General features: G+C 42.7%; 1 long non-coding RNA gene across 2 annotated transcripts in view; it reads right to left on the reverse strand.

The window, feature by feature from the left end:
- Window positions 1-7,135, reverse strand: part of LOC115093581 — a 183,647-nt gene extending 176,512 nt beyond the window's left edge. For both annotated transcript variants that reach the window (XR_003857342.1, XR_003857341.1), the window contains exon 1: window positions 7,006-7,135. This is a non-coding gene — a long non-coding RNA (uncharacterized LOC115093581). The remainder of the gene's footprint in view (window positions 1-7,005) is intronic.
- Window positions 7,136-11,804: the final 4,669 nt, after the last annotated feature.

Raw genomic sequence — 11,804 nt, forward strand, 5'->3', positions numbered from 1 at the left:
CATTAGTTTGCGACGAAATAGGAAATATTGTCTATATTTCCTATTTCGACAAAACAATAGGAAAACCCATGAAATTTCATGCAGTTTTCTTATTGTGTTTGGGGAGAGAGAAAAAGCACATAAAAAAAAAACCAACCCAAACCCACCCCAACCCTTCAAATTTAATCAATTGCAACCCCCCCAAGACTTGCCCTGCCCCCCCCCCCCCCCTCAAGACTTATCAAAAGTCCCTGGTGGTCCAGCAGGGTCCCGGGAGCAATCTCTCCCTCTCAGGCCATTGGCTGCCACTAATCAAAATGGCGCCGATGGCCCTTTGCCCTTACCATGTGACGGGCTATCAGTGCCATTGGTCGGCCCCTGTCACATGGTAGTAGCAATGGATCTCAAACACCATTTTTTAAGATGGCACCGATAGCCTCTGTCACATGGTAAGGGCAAAGGGCCACCGGCGCCATTTTGTTTACTGGCAGCTGATGGCCCGAGAGTGGGAGATCGCTCCCAGGACCACTGCTGGACCACCAGGGACTTTCGGTATGTTTTGGGGAGGGGTGGGAGGGTGGGGGGTTGTAATTAATTAAATCTGAAGGGTTGGGGTGGGGGGTGTTGGTTCGGGACAGCTGAAAACAAAATCGGCCCGAACCACGGGAAATGAAATTTCCTGCAGTGGGCCAATAACGAAGGCCGAACCAAAAGGTTTGGCCAAATCACATCTCTAGTAACATCAGGACTTGCTAGAGACATAAAGTTCCTGGATGTAATAAATGACTGCTTCATGGAGCAATTGGTTTAGATACCAACAAGAGAGGGAGCTATTTTAGATTTAATTCTTAGTGGAACGCAGGATTTGGTGAGAGACGTAGCGGAGGCCACTTGGCAATAGTGATCATAACATGATCAAATTTAAACTAATAACTGGAAGGGGGACAATAAGTAAATCTGCAGCTCAAACACTAAACTTTCAAAAGGGAAACTTTGATGAAATGAGGAAAATAGATAGAAAAAAAACTGAAAGGTGCAGCTGCAAAGGTTAAAATTGTTCAATAGGCATGGACATTGTTTAAAAATACAATCCTAGAGGCGCAGTCCAGATGTATTCCACGCATTAAGAAAGGTGGAAGGAAGGCAAAACGATTACCAACATGGTTAAAAGGTGAGGTGAAAGAGGCTATTTTAGCCAAAAAAAAATCCTTCAAAAACTGGAAGAAGGATCCATCTGAAGAAAATAGGATAAAAGATAAGCTATTTCCATATATTTTCACAAATACAATCTGGAAGTGTTTGGGATTTATTTCTGCAGACTAAAGAAATTATTTTCTATGTAAAGAAGAAATTTCTTATAAATTGAAATGAAGACATGGGTATGCGACTTGCTTGACATTATTGCAACTATTGAGCACCCGTCTCCTAGTTTAGTTTCTGGAGTCGAGATTCTAGTATCGGCAAGGTTTATTTTCTGCCAGAACAATCCAGAACAGCATTCCTAAACCTGTTTATAGAAGCTGAACTGACTAGTTGGTCAAGTTCATGATCTGGGATACTCCATTATTACATTACACACATATGAACAAGAAACTTACATTGAAGGGTTGCTTCATTCTCTGAGAGTAACTTCATTATTTTATGAGTTGCAATGAGTAAAAACTAACCAGTTACTTTTGCAAAGAAGATAATGGTGCTGTACCAATAAAAGAACAAAAAATAGATATTGTTTTAAAATTTGAAATTAAGAAATGTTCAAAACCTTCGGTGAAGACTGTTGTGTTGCTAACAATATGAATCAAGTTATAAGCTCAGTATGCCTCAAGATTTAACATCAGAAGTCAGTTACATTTTTGTGAAAAAGAAACAACTGGCTTATTGCAAAACAAAAAACTTGGATGCAGCATAAGCATAAAGATCAGAACTTTGGAAGTGGAAAAAAACACAGGGTCTAAAAATGTCAATTGAATGGGCAAGCTGTGAAGTTGGATCATATGGAGAATCTAGATCAAAACAACATTTCATTGCAAAAAAAAAATATTTGCTCACAAAAAATATCAGAAAAAACCAGTTCTAAAATTTCAGAACAGCTAAAAAGAATCAGTCTTTCTTTGATTTTGAGAGTGAAATTATTCTTCAAGAATTAAATGGTGGGGATATGGGTCGTATTCTTCATTCCAATGATGCATGATCAAATATTGTTTTTGATGTGTCCAAAATGATGAAAATGAATTTGATTTGTAATATTATTGACTGCAATTCCAAAATCTCCATACTTATTGATGAGTCCACTGCACTCAGTATTACCTCTACATTGATTTTATATTTATGTATCTTTATCACAGGTATATAAAGGGAAAAACCTGTTAACTGTTCCTTGATTTGATCGAACTTTCTGATATATCCTCGAAAGGAATATTCACTGATGTAATGAGTAATTTGAAATTACTGGGATTTGGCGCCGTTTACATGATAAAATCTGGTCTCAGTAGCCTGTGATAGTGCAACTATCATGATATGAGAAAAAAATGAGCTAAAGAAGCTTATTCAAGATGAATTTCCAAATATAATATTGTTTTTTTATTTATTTATTTATTCTGACATTGTGGTAACCTCAGGCTTGAACTTTGGGTTGGTGACACTATAAAAAAGGTTGTGGACTGGATCAATTTCAATCTTTGATTGATTAGCTCTATGTACTTTATTACGTATCAGCCAAAAATGCTAGAGATCTGAAATGATGTGCTAATATGCTAGAGCTGCAGCTGGTAAAAATCAGTAGGATTTTAAGCACCAGTTGGCCTGCTTCAAGTTTCCAATCTGTATGAACTGTTTGGAATAATTATGAGGCTTTTCTTCAGCATTTTAAAGTGGCGTCAAATGATAAAGTTCACAGAGATGTGAAAGACAGAAGCACATATAAAGGCTTGCTCAAGAAGGTAACATCGATTGAATTGTTCTGGATTTAGGATTAAAGTGTAACGCTTTACAAGAACTTTCTGAATTATCCCTTTAAATTCAGTCAAGAGACATAAATGCATCTCAGGCATATCAAGTCATAAAAGATAAGGGGTAGATTTTAAAAGAAGCGCTCGCAGCCTACATGTGCACGTGCTTCCCGGCGCGCGCACATATACGACTGATTTTATAACTTGCGCACGCAATTATAAAATCAGGGGCTGGCACGCACAAGGGGGTGTACAATTGTGCACCTTGCGCGCACTGAGCCTCGTTGCCTTCCCCCCGTTCCCTCCCAGGATGCTCCGAAAGCGGAGAGGTCTGGAAGGGAACGTCCCTTCCCCCTAATCTGACTTTCCCACCCCTTCCCCTAACCTTTCCCCCTCCTAGCCCTACTCTAACCCCCACCAAAATTTGTATCTTACCTTTTGCGCCTGCCTCCAGGCAGGCACAAGTTGCGCGCGCTGGCAGCCTGCCGGCACGCGATCCACCAACAGAGGGGCAATGGCCGCTCTGTAGGAGGCCTCTGGCCCCACCCCCAGATCGCCCCTTCCTGCCCCCACCCCTGCCCCATCCCCGGACTGCCCCTTTATTAAAATCCTGGGACTTACACATATTCCAGGGCTTTACGCATGTCGCCGGACCTTTTTAAAATAGGCCCAGCGCTCATAACCTTTTAAAAATCCAGCCCTAAGTGCATTTGGAAGAAGAGTAGACAAACTGGCTTCTTAATACATTGAGGAAATGAATGCTTTGCATACTATGAATTTAAAGGGTGTTTTACTTCACAAAAGTAATATGTCTAGCTGGCCTATCAATCCAGGACAAATTTATAGTGGTCTTCAAAATTAATTTCAGAGATGGTTAATGAGAGACACTGACCAAGACCTGCTGAGCAACATGAAAATTGGCCAGCTGATGTTCAATCTGATCTTATGAATGCAGAATGAGAAATAAGATATCTGTGTTCGTGATTTCAAGCTCATGAAAGACAGACAATTTGAGCATTTCAGGAATTTATCATTAGTGGCAGTATTACTTCAGCTTCAATCCCATTACAGAGGACCATTGGCCTCATACCAATTTTGTCTAGTGAATGTGAGCATGTATTCTCACAGATAAACCTAATAATTACTCCTAATAGATCTTCTCTTCATATAGCTACAGCATCAATGTTAATGTTCATTAGAATGCCTGGTCCTCCACTCAGAAAGTTTGATCCAACAAAATATGTCAATTCCTGGTTGACTTGATGGCATCATTGAGCAGTTGCTACCAACATTATGAGTTGATTATGTGATGATGACCTTCAAATTGAGAAAAGTTTGGCGCTGTGTGAAATTTGATGTAATAGTTTTACTGCTGATACTTAAGAAAAATGAATCACTAATCGAGGACAAGGAAAATAGAAGTAGATGCAATAATATGAAGGTAACTGATCTCCTAGAATCAGTAATGGACAGAGTGAGCTTCTAAATTGTTATGAAAGTGGCCAATCTTTATTGAGCTGGAAGGTAATGAAATTTGGCTGTGGCTGCCAGGATCATATGGAATAAACTCTGTCTACATTAGAGATCCAGGAGCATATTATAGGTATTCTGAGTCAAAGATGTCTTGACAGCACTGGAAAGGGAGAGGGAAGCAGTAGAATGTAGCTGTTCAACACTCTGCATGGTACAAGATTCATGCTAAAGTATTTATAATTTGGTTGAAAAGGTTATCTGAAATTATTGAGGAGCCTTCCATTCAATTAGGGATGTGCAGGAGAAAAAAATGTGTTTTTGTTTTCAGTTCATTTTCAGGAGGTTTCTTTTCCACAAATTTCAATTCATGGATTGTTTGATTCATTTTCATTGGTGAGAAAAAAATGAATCAAACAATTCAAAAAAAAACCCCCAAAATGGCCAAAAAATGAAAACAGGGCCTCCCACCCGCCCACCCAAAAACAATGCCGGGGATGGAATCCCTTTGGCCACAACTTACCTGGTCCGGTGAGGATCTGCTGGATTCGGCCTAGGCCCAGCCTAGCATAGGCCAAGGGCATAGTAGGTCACCGCAAACTCAGCCTTCTCAAGGCCAAGGCTTCGACCCAACCCGAGGCCAGGTCCCAACACTGGGGTCTCGGCCTAGGCTGGAGCCTGGACCCAGGCACAACACTACAACATGGCTGGAGGCCCGGGCCCAGACCCTGAGGCCCAGTCTTGATGTCAGGGCCTAGGCTCGGACCCAGGCCTCAGAGGCAGGCCTCGGTGCCTCTTCTTCCCCCTCTTCTTTCTTCAATACTTGCAAGCCAAATTACACTATTTTGATGTACAGCATTGAGCCAGGGTCTAGGCCTAGGCCCCGGCATCAGGACCCGGCCTTCCGGGCCAGGTCATGGTATCGGGCCTGGATCCGAGCTGAATTCCTGGCATCAGAACCCAACCTCCAGGCCGGGTTGCAGTGTCAGGCTTGGGTCCTGGCCAAGGCCCCAGCATCAGAACTTAGCCTCTGGGTTGGATCGTGGTGTTGGGTCTGGGTCCCAGCCTCTAGGCCAGGTTGTGGTGTCAGGCCTGGGTCTGGACCCTGGCCTAGGCCTAGGCCCTGGCATCAGGACCCAGCCATTCAGGTCAGGTCTCAGAGTTGGGCCTGGGTCTGGGCCTAGGCCCAAGTATGAGGACCCAGCCTTTGTTGGATACCCGACAGATAAGGTAAGCTTTTTTTTTGTTGTTTAGTTTTTGGGGGTTTCAGCCGAGGCTCCAACATTGGCCCCTGCCTCCACCAAGATCCCAGTGTCGCAGCCCCTGCTTTGGGCCTTGGCCTATGCCCTAGGTGAGGCCCTGGCTTCGAGCCAAGGCCTAGCTATGCATCATTAGTTTAAAACGAAACAAACAAGATTAATTTCATTCAGGGAGGTTCCGATTCATTTGGGGAGTCCCGAATGAAATCAATGAGCCTTATTCGTTGCGTTTTGCAGTTTTATTTTAAACGTATGTACATCCCTACTATCGATATATCTTACAGTCAGAAAGAACAACAGTACTGGAAGGATGTGGTCCTATGGAGCAGTGTTGGTTGTGGTTGTGTTATTTCTTATGTGGATGTATTAGTTGAGGAAATTTCTGTTGAGCATGGATTATAAACAAAAAGGAAGTGGAATAGTGTGGGCAAGGTAGGACTGGGGCCAGAAGTGACCTATGAGGGGCAGGGAGAAGCCTGGATATATGATCTGTGAGGGGCAGGATTAAGGCTTTATGTGACCTGTCTCTCTCCCAAACACACGTGCACACTCTCTCATGCTGCTTAATTTGTAGGTAAACAGGAAGTTGGCATATACATTTATTTAGATAGCATGAGGTAGTATATTCCACAGGTAAAGTACTAGGAGTGATAAACTATGCATATTGTTTCTTTTTGAAAGTCAGCTGCAAGTCCATGTGTACAAATGCATGCACATACTTTGCACCATTTAGTTATGCATATGGGCAGCCAACCCAGGGCAAGACAGGCATGTAGAAAACGTCAGTTTACTCATGCTGTAGCCTACCTCGATGTAAAAAGTACCCCTGGGAACATCTGGTTTTAATCCAACAAAAAGTATGCACAATTTGAAAGCCCAGTCTACTATAGCTGGGCAGAGGAGGTCATCATCAGCCCAGCCAGTTTATTCTTCAGTCAACAGCTTCAAAAGCTGTCCTCTAAATAAAAATCAAAATATACTTTTACTGAAATCTTGAAACTTGAATCAGAATTTTAAAACTTTTTAGATAGTAAGATGGATTTGTAAATGTAAGTTGACTGAAAAAAAATAATTTTACAAAAGCCTGGCCCTGAATTAAGTCTAACTCTACACAAAGGAATCAATGTATATTAAAACAGCTGTTAATACAAGTTAACACACCAATCTTTAATGCATAGTAAAGCTTTTAGTACCTTGGACATTAAAAGCAGGTTTGAGTTAACTTTATCTTTATTAAAATTAGTGTATCTCTTAACATGAATCTAAGCGATGTACAAAAAATAATCATAAAAATTTGAAACACATAGAATAAAAACACACACTATATAAATATCTGCATCAAAACTTACATGCTGCTCTGAAGCAACCTGAAGAGTCAGTACAGTTAGATACTCCAGAAGTCAGAGAGGGAGCTCTAAAGAGAGTCCTAGGGGGAACACTGCCTCAAAGGCAAAAAGAAAAAAGCGAGTTGGATAGGCGATTGTAAAGCCAAAAAGAACAGGAAGCATAAGTTTTCTGGGAAATGTAGTTTGGAAATTTTTGGCAGAGCACCAATTAGGGTGAAGGTAGAAGCTGCAGAGAGTTGTGCTAATAACGGTGAGGCACAGTTGAGGCTCCTTTAAAAAGCTGGTGGGTGACGTTAGTGTGCTTTCAAGAAAAAAAGAACTGCTTTCCAGCACAAACAGAAGGGGAGCCAAGAAAGAAGGTTTGCTCAGACTCAGAAGCAGGGATGCCTGTAGCCATCAGTTAAGGATTTGAATCTGAAAAGGAACACTTGAGAAGTGGATTCCACATAGCCCTGGAGAATTGGGTTGATCTGGGGGCGATTACCAACCTATCCTGATACAGAGGTGCCTGTAGCCATCAGTTAGAGATTTTTGAATCCGCAACACAGTACGGTTGGGAAGTAAGTGCTATATAGCCTTGGGAAAGTGGGATGACCTACAGGGAATAACCCACTCATCTGACTGAAGTGGTTCTGATGTCTCAGAACAGGAACTGAAAAAAAAGCTAAGAGTGAGAAGTGAACACTGATGCATGGAATAAAGTTGTCTTTCACTGCACGTGGCTGGCTCTGAGCAGCGTCTTCCAGAAAACTGTCACCGGAGTGTGCAAAGGTTATGCAAGGGTGGTGCCATATGTCACAGATTGCTGCCTAGGCCCTGCTGTTATCTGGAACACACTGCTCAGAACCAGCCACTTGCAGTAAAAACAACTTTATTCTGTGCATCAGTGTTCACTTCATACTCATAGCTTTCAGTTTCTGGCCCTAGGCATCTTATTGTGGAGTAGGTCCCAAAGGCTTCTGATCACTGCTATTATTGAACATTTATATGGCACCTCTAGGTCAAATCAAAAAAGATTTGTTCTGGTTTACCATATCTATGAGGGTAGCATCCAGTTATTACTACCATTTGGAAATAAGTCATGTAAAATTAATTTTCCAAATATCTTTCTAACAGACTTCTCAAACTGGTTACAGGTTAGTAAGTTAAAACTTAATAGTGAGAAAACTGAGATCCTAAAGACTGGAAGTTCTAGCCCTGCTGGGTTTTTAATCTCATTATCAAGGGATGTCATCATTTTCATCCTTTCTCCCTGATGAAGAAAGGATAATTATGGAGAGTTGGTCACAGATGAATTAAGTTAGTCCAGTAAAAAGGTACAACTTGTTTGTTGACCCTTAATTCTACATATCCAAGCAACTAACACAGCAACCACAATATTTGCTCAATCTTACTCTCAAAATTAGAACTCTGGGTGTAGTTTCAAACTCTGCTTTTGAATTACAGTCCCAGGTCATGGAGGCAGCTTGTAAAGACTTCATGAAGATAACCTGGAATGGCAGCTCCACACATTCCTGGAACCAAGAGCCCTGGGCACGGTGACTTTCTCCTTTGTGATCTGTCATTTAGATTGCTGCAATGCCCTTAACATTGGCGTACCAGCCAGATTCATAAGCAAGCTCCAATTGGTGCAGAATACAGTAGCCAGGCTGCTTTTAGGTAGATCACAATTGGAGAGAGCCACCCAGCTGCTGCATGAACTCCCTTGGATGCCTATGGCAGCTAGTGTGAAATTTTAGTTGCTAACTTTGACGTTCATTTTGATAAAGGTGAAGGGACCATTCTATGTATTTATTTATTTATTTGCTAGTTCTATTTGGAACACAGGATCGTTCTTACAATCCTGCCTATGAACTGAGATCCAACCAAGAGGCTTTAGTACTGAATATTCCCTCTCTTCACACACTAAAACATGACAAAACAAGAGCCAGAGCCTATTCGCAATGCTGCTTCCACCCTATGGCACTAATTTTTTCAAGAATAGAGATTTGAATCAAATTATCTTGCATTCAGGAAAGGCTGAAAGACCTGGCTATTCTAACTAGCTTGAGTTCTCATTTGGGCTAAGTGGCTCTTAATATACTGATACTTTTCTGCTTATACTATGCTTTTATGGTTGGTTTAGGCCAATTTTAATGTATCAGACTGACCATATGCTGTCTGCTCTTTATATATTGCTCTTCTTATATCATATTTTTTAAAATATAGGTTTATTACGCCATAGCAGTTTGATTGGAGCGGGTACCCAGGTTAGAGTATACCCGGAAGGGCAGAGAGAGAGCTTTCCAGCGGCAGCAAGGAAGTGGCAGAGTAGCTTAGACCGGACAAGTCCAATCCTTGCTAACTCAACAAGCTAGCAAACAAGCGTAGGCTAAATATCCGGATGGCGTGACATCACTCGAGGGGGATGCCCCCGAGGTTCCCGCCATGACGTGGATAAAGACGTAGGTGGCGTGCGCACGCGCACCCTAGGAGGCCCTTAGGAGAAACATGGCGTGACGCTTTGCCATAGCTGTTCCGGGGATGCCGGAGAATGCGGCTTGCAGATGCGGCGGTAGCCATCTTCCGAAGGCTAGCAGGAAGAGCAGAGAAAAAGGTGAGGCACAAGGGTCGAAGCCATCTGAGATCGATGGACACAACAAGTAGTAAATGCCGCTCCATGCACGTTACCCCATGCATGTTGCCCCTTTTCTTCATTACCATCCTTTAGTCACTAGGGATCCTCTCTGTTTATTCCAAGGATTTTTTATTTCCATTACCATTCTTGTCTTCACTACCTCTTCCAGGATGGCATTCCATGCATCCAACATCCTTTCTATAATGAAATATTTCCTGATGTTGTTATACAGCTTTCTTTCCATTAGAAAAGGTGTGATTCATGTGCATCAATAATACCGTTTAGATATTTAAGCGTCTGTAACATATCTCCCCTGTCCCTTTTCTCCTTCAGAGTAAATATTTAGGTCCTTTAGTCTTCTCATACGTCTTCTGGTGTAGACCCCCACAGCAATTTAGTTGCCTTTCCTTTGGGTTACTTCTAGCCTGCCTTTATTCCTTTTGAGATATGATCTCCAGAACTGAACTCAGTTCTCCAGGTGAGGCCTCACCAATGACATGTACAGGAGCATTATCACTTCTTTTTCCTGCTGGTTGTGCTTCTCTCTATGCAGCCCAACATCTCTCTAGCCTTAGCCACCGTCTTGTCACATTGCTTCGCCACCTTCAGATCATCAGACACTATCACTCCAAGGTTTCTTTCCCAGTCCATGCATAACAGACTTTTGGCCCTCAACCCCCAACTCTCCCCATCATATAGGATTCCTTTAGATTTCTGCATTCCAAATACATGATTCTACACTTCTTGGCACTGAATCCCAGCTACCTAACCTTTGACCGCTTTTCAAGCTTTCTTAGATCACTATTCATTATCTCTACTCATTCAGTTGTGTCTACGCTGTTACAGATCTTAGAGTCTTCTGGAAAAATACAAACTTTTACTTTTAAACCTTCCGCTATAGTGCTCACAAACATAATTGAACAGAACCAGGCCCAGAAATGATCCTTAAGCCTGCCACTTATCTCTCCTCTCCTCAGAGTAGGTTTCATTTACCACTGCTCACTGACATCTGTCAGTCAACCAATTGTAATCCATTCCACCACCTTGGGACCTATGGCCAAGTTTTTCATTTTCTTCATAAGCCTCATATGTGGGACAGTATCAAATGTTTTGCTAAAATACAAATAAATCACATCTCATATTCTTCCCTGATCTAATTCTTCAGTAGCCCAATAAAAAAAAAATCAATCAGATTCTTTTCACACCATATTGCCTTTGATCCTACAACCCACTGGAATGTACATAGTTCACTATTCTTTCCTTCAATAGAGTCTCTATTAACGTTCCCACCACCGAGGTAAGACTAACCGGCCTGTAGTTTCCTGCGTCCTCTAGGGCTGATGCAGTAAAGTGCGCTCAGGCTGAGCGCACTGTTAGCCCCTGTCTGGTCGTGCATTTTCGACGTGCTATTTTTACCCCTTATACGCGTGGAAAATGCTCGGCCAACCCCCCCAAAACTAATAGCACCCGCAACATGCAAATGCATGTTGATGGGCCTATTAGTCATTCCCGCGCGATACAGAAAGTAACGCCTGCCAAAGGCATTACTATAAAGACTGTGGCCCCCTCATGGGACTTCCCCCCATGAGGGGGCCACAGGTCAGGCTCAGCTCTGGAAACACAAACACAGATAGTTCTTTATTAGACAGTTTGAGAAGCCACCAGAGGTGGCAGTAGTGAGTAGAAATCGTAGCCCGGCTGGGCTAGGATTCCCTAGGGCGCTGGAACAGCAGTTCCTCCGGTAGCAGTGCTGTAGTGGAGAGAACTGAGATAATGAGTACAATAGAACATTCACAGAGTCCCAAGTATGGAGAAGCCCTGAGATAGGGAGAGCTGGCCCTCGAGGAGCGAGTACCAGATCCTTGGAGGTAGAGAGACTTTTTGGCAAAGTACTCACACAGCAGTTCCACGTAAGAGATGGCCCTGGCGCTGGAACAGAGGCAGGCCCTCGAGGAGCGAGTACCTGGTTCCAGGGAGACAGCTCTGAGGAGTAGATGATGGTAGTACTTACTGATGGTGTCTGTAGCGAATTCCTCCAAGTAGGAAAGGATATGGATGAAGGCAGCAGATCAGGGAACATGGGCCCTCAAGGAGCGAGTACCGGTTACCTGACAGCGACCTGAAAGAAGCAAAGAGGCCCCCGAGGAGCGGGTACCCCGTTAGCAGAAAGAGTCCAATGGAAGTT

This window comes from Rhinatrema bivittatum, chromosome 6 (assembly GCF_901001135.1).
Source record: "Rhinatrema bivittatum chromosome 6, aRhiBiv1.1, whole genome shotgun sequence".
Classification (NCBI taxonomy): Eukaryota; Metazoa; Chordata; class Amphibia; order Gymnophiona; family Rhinatrematidae; genus Rhinatrema; species Rhinatrema bivittatum.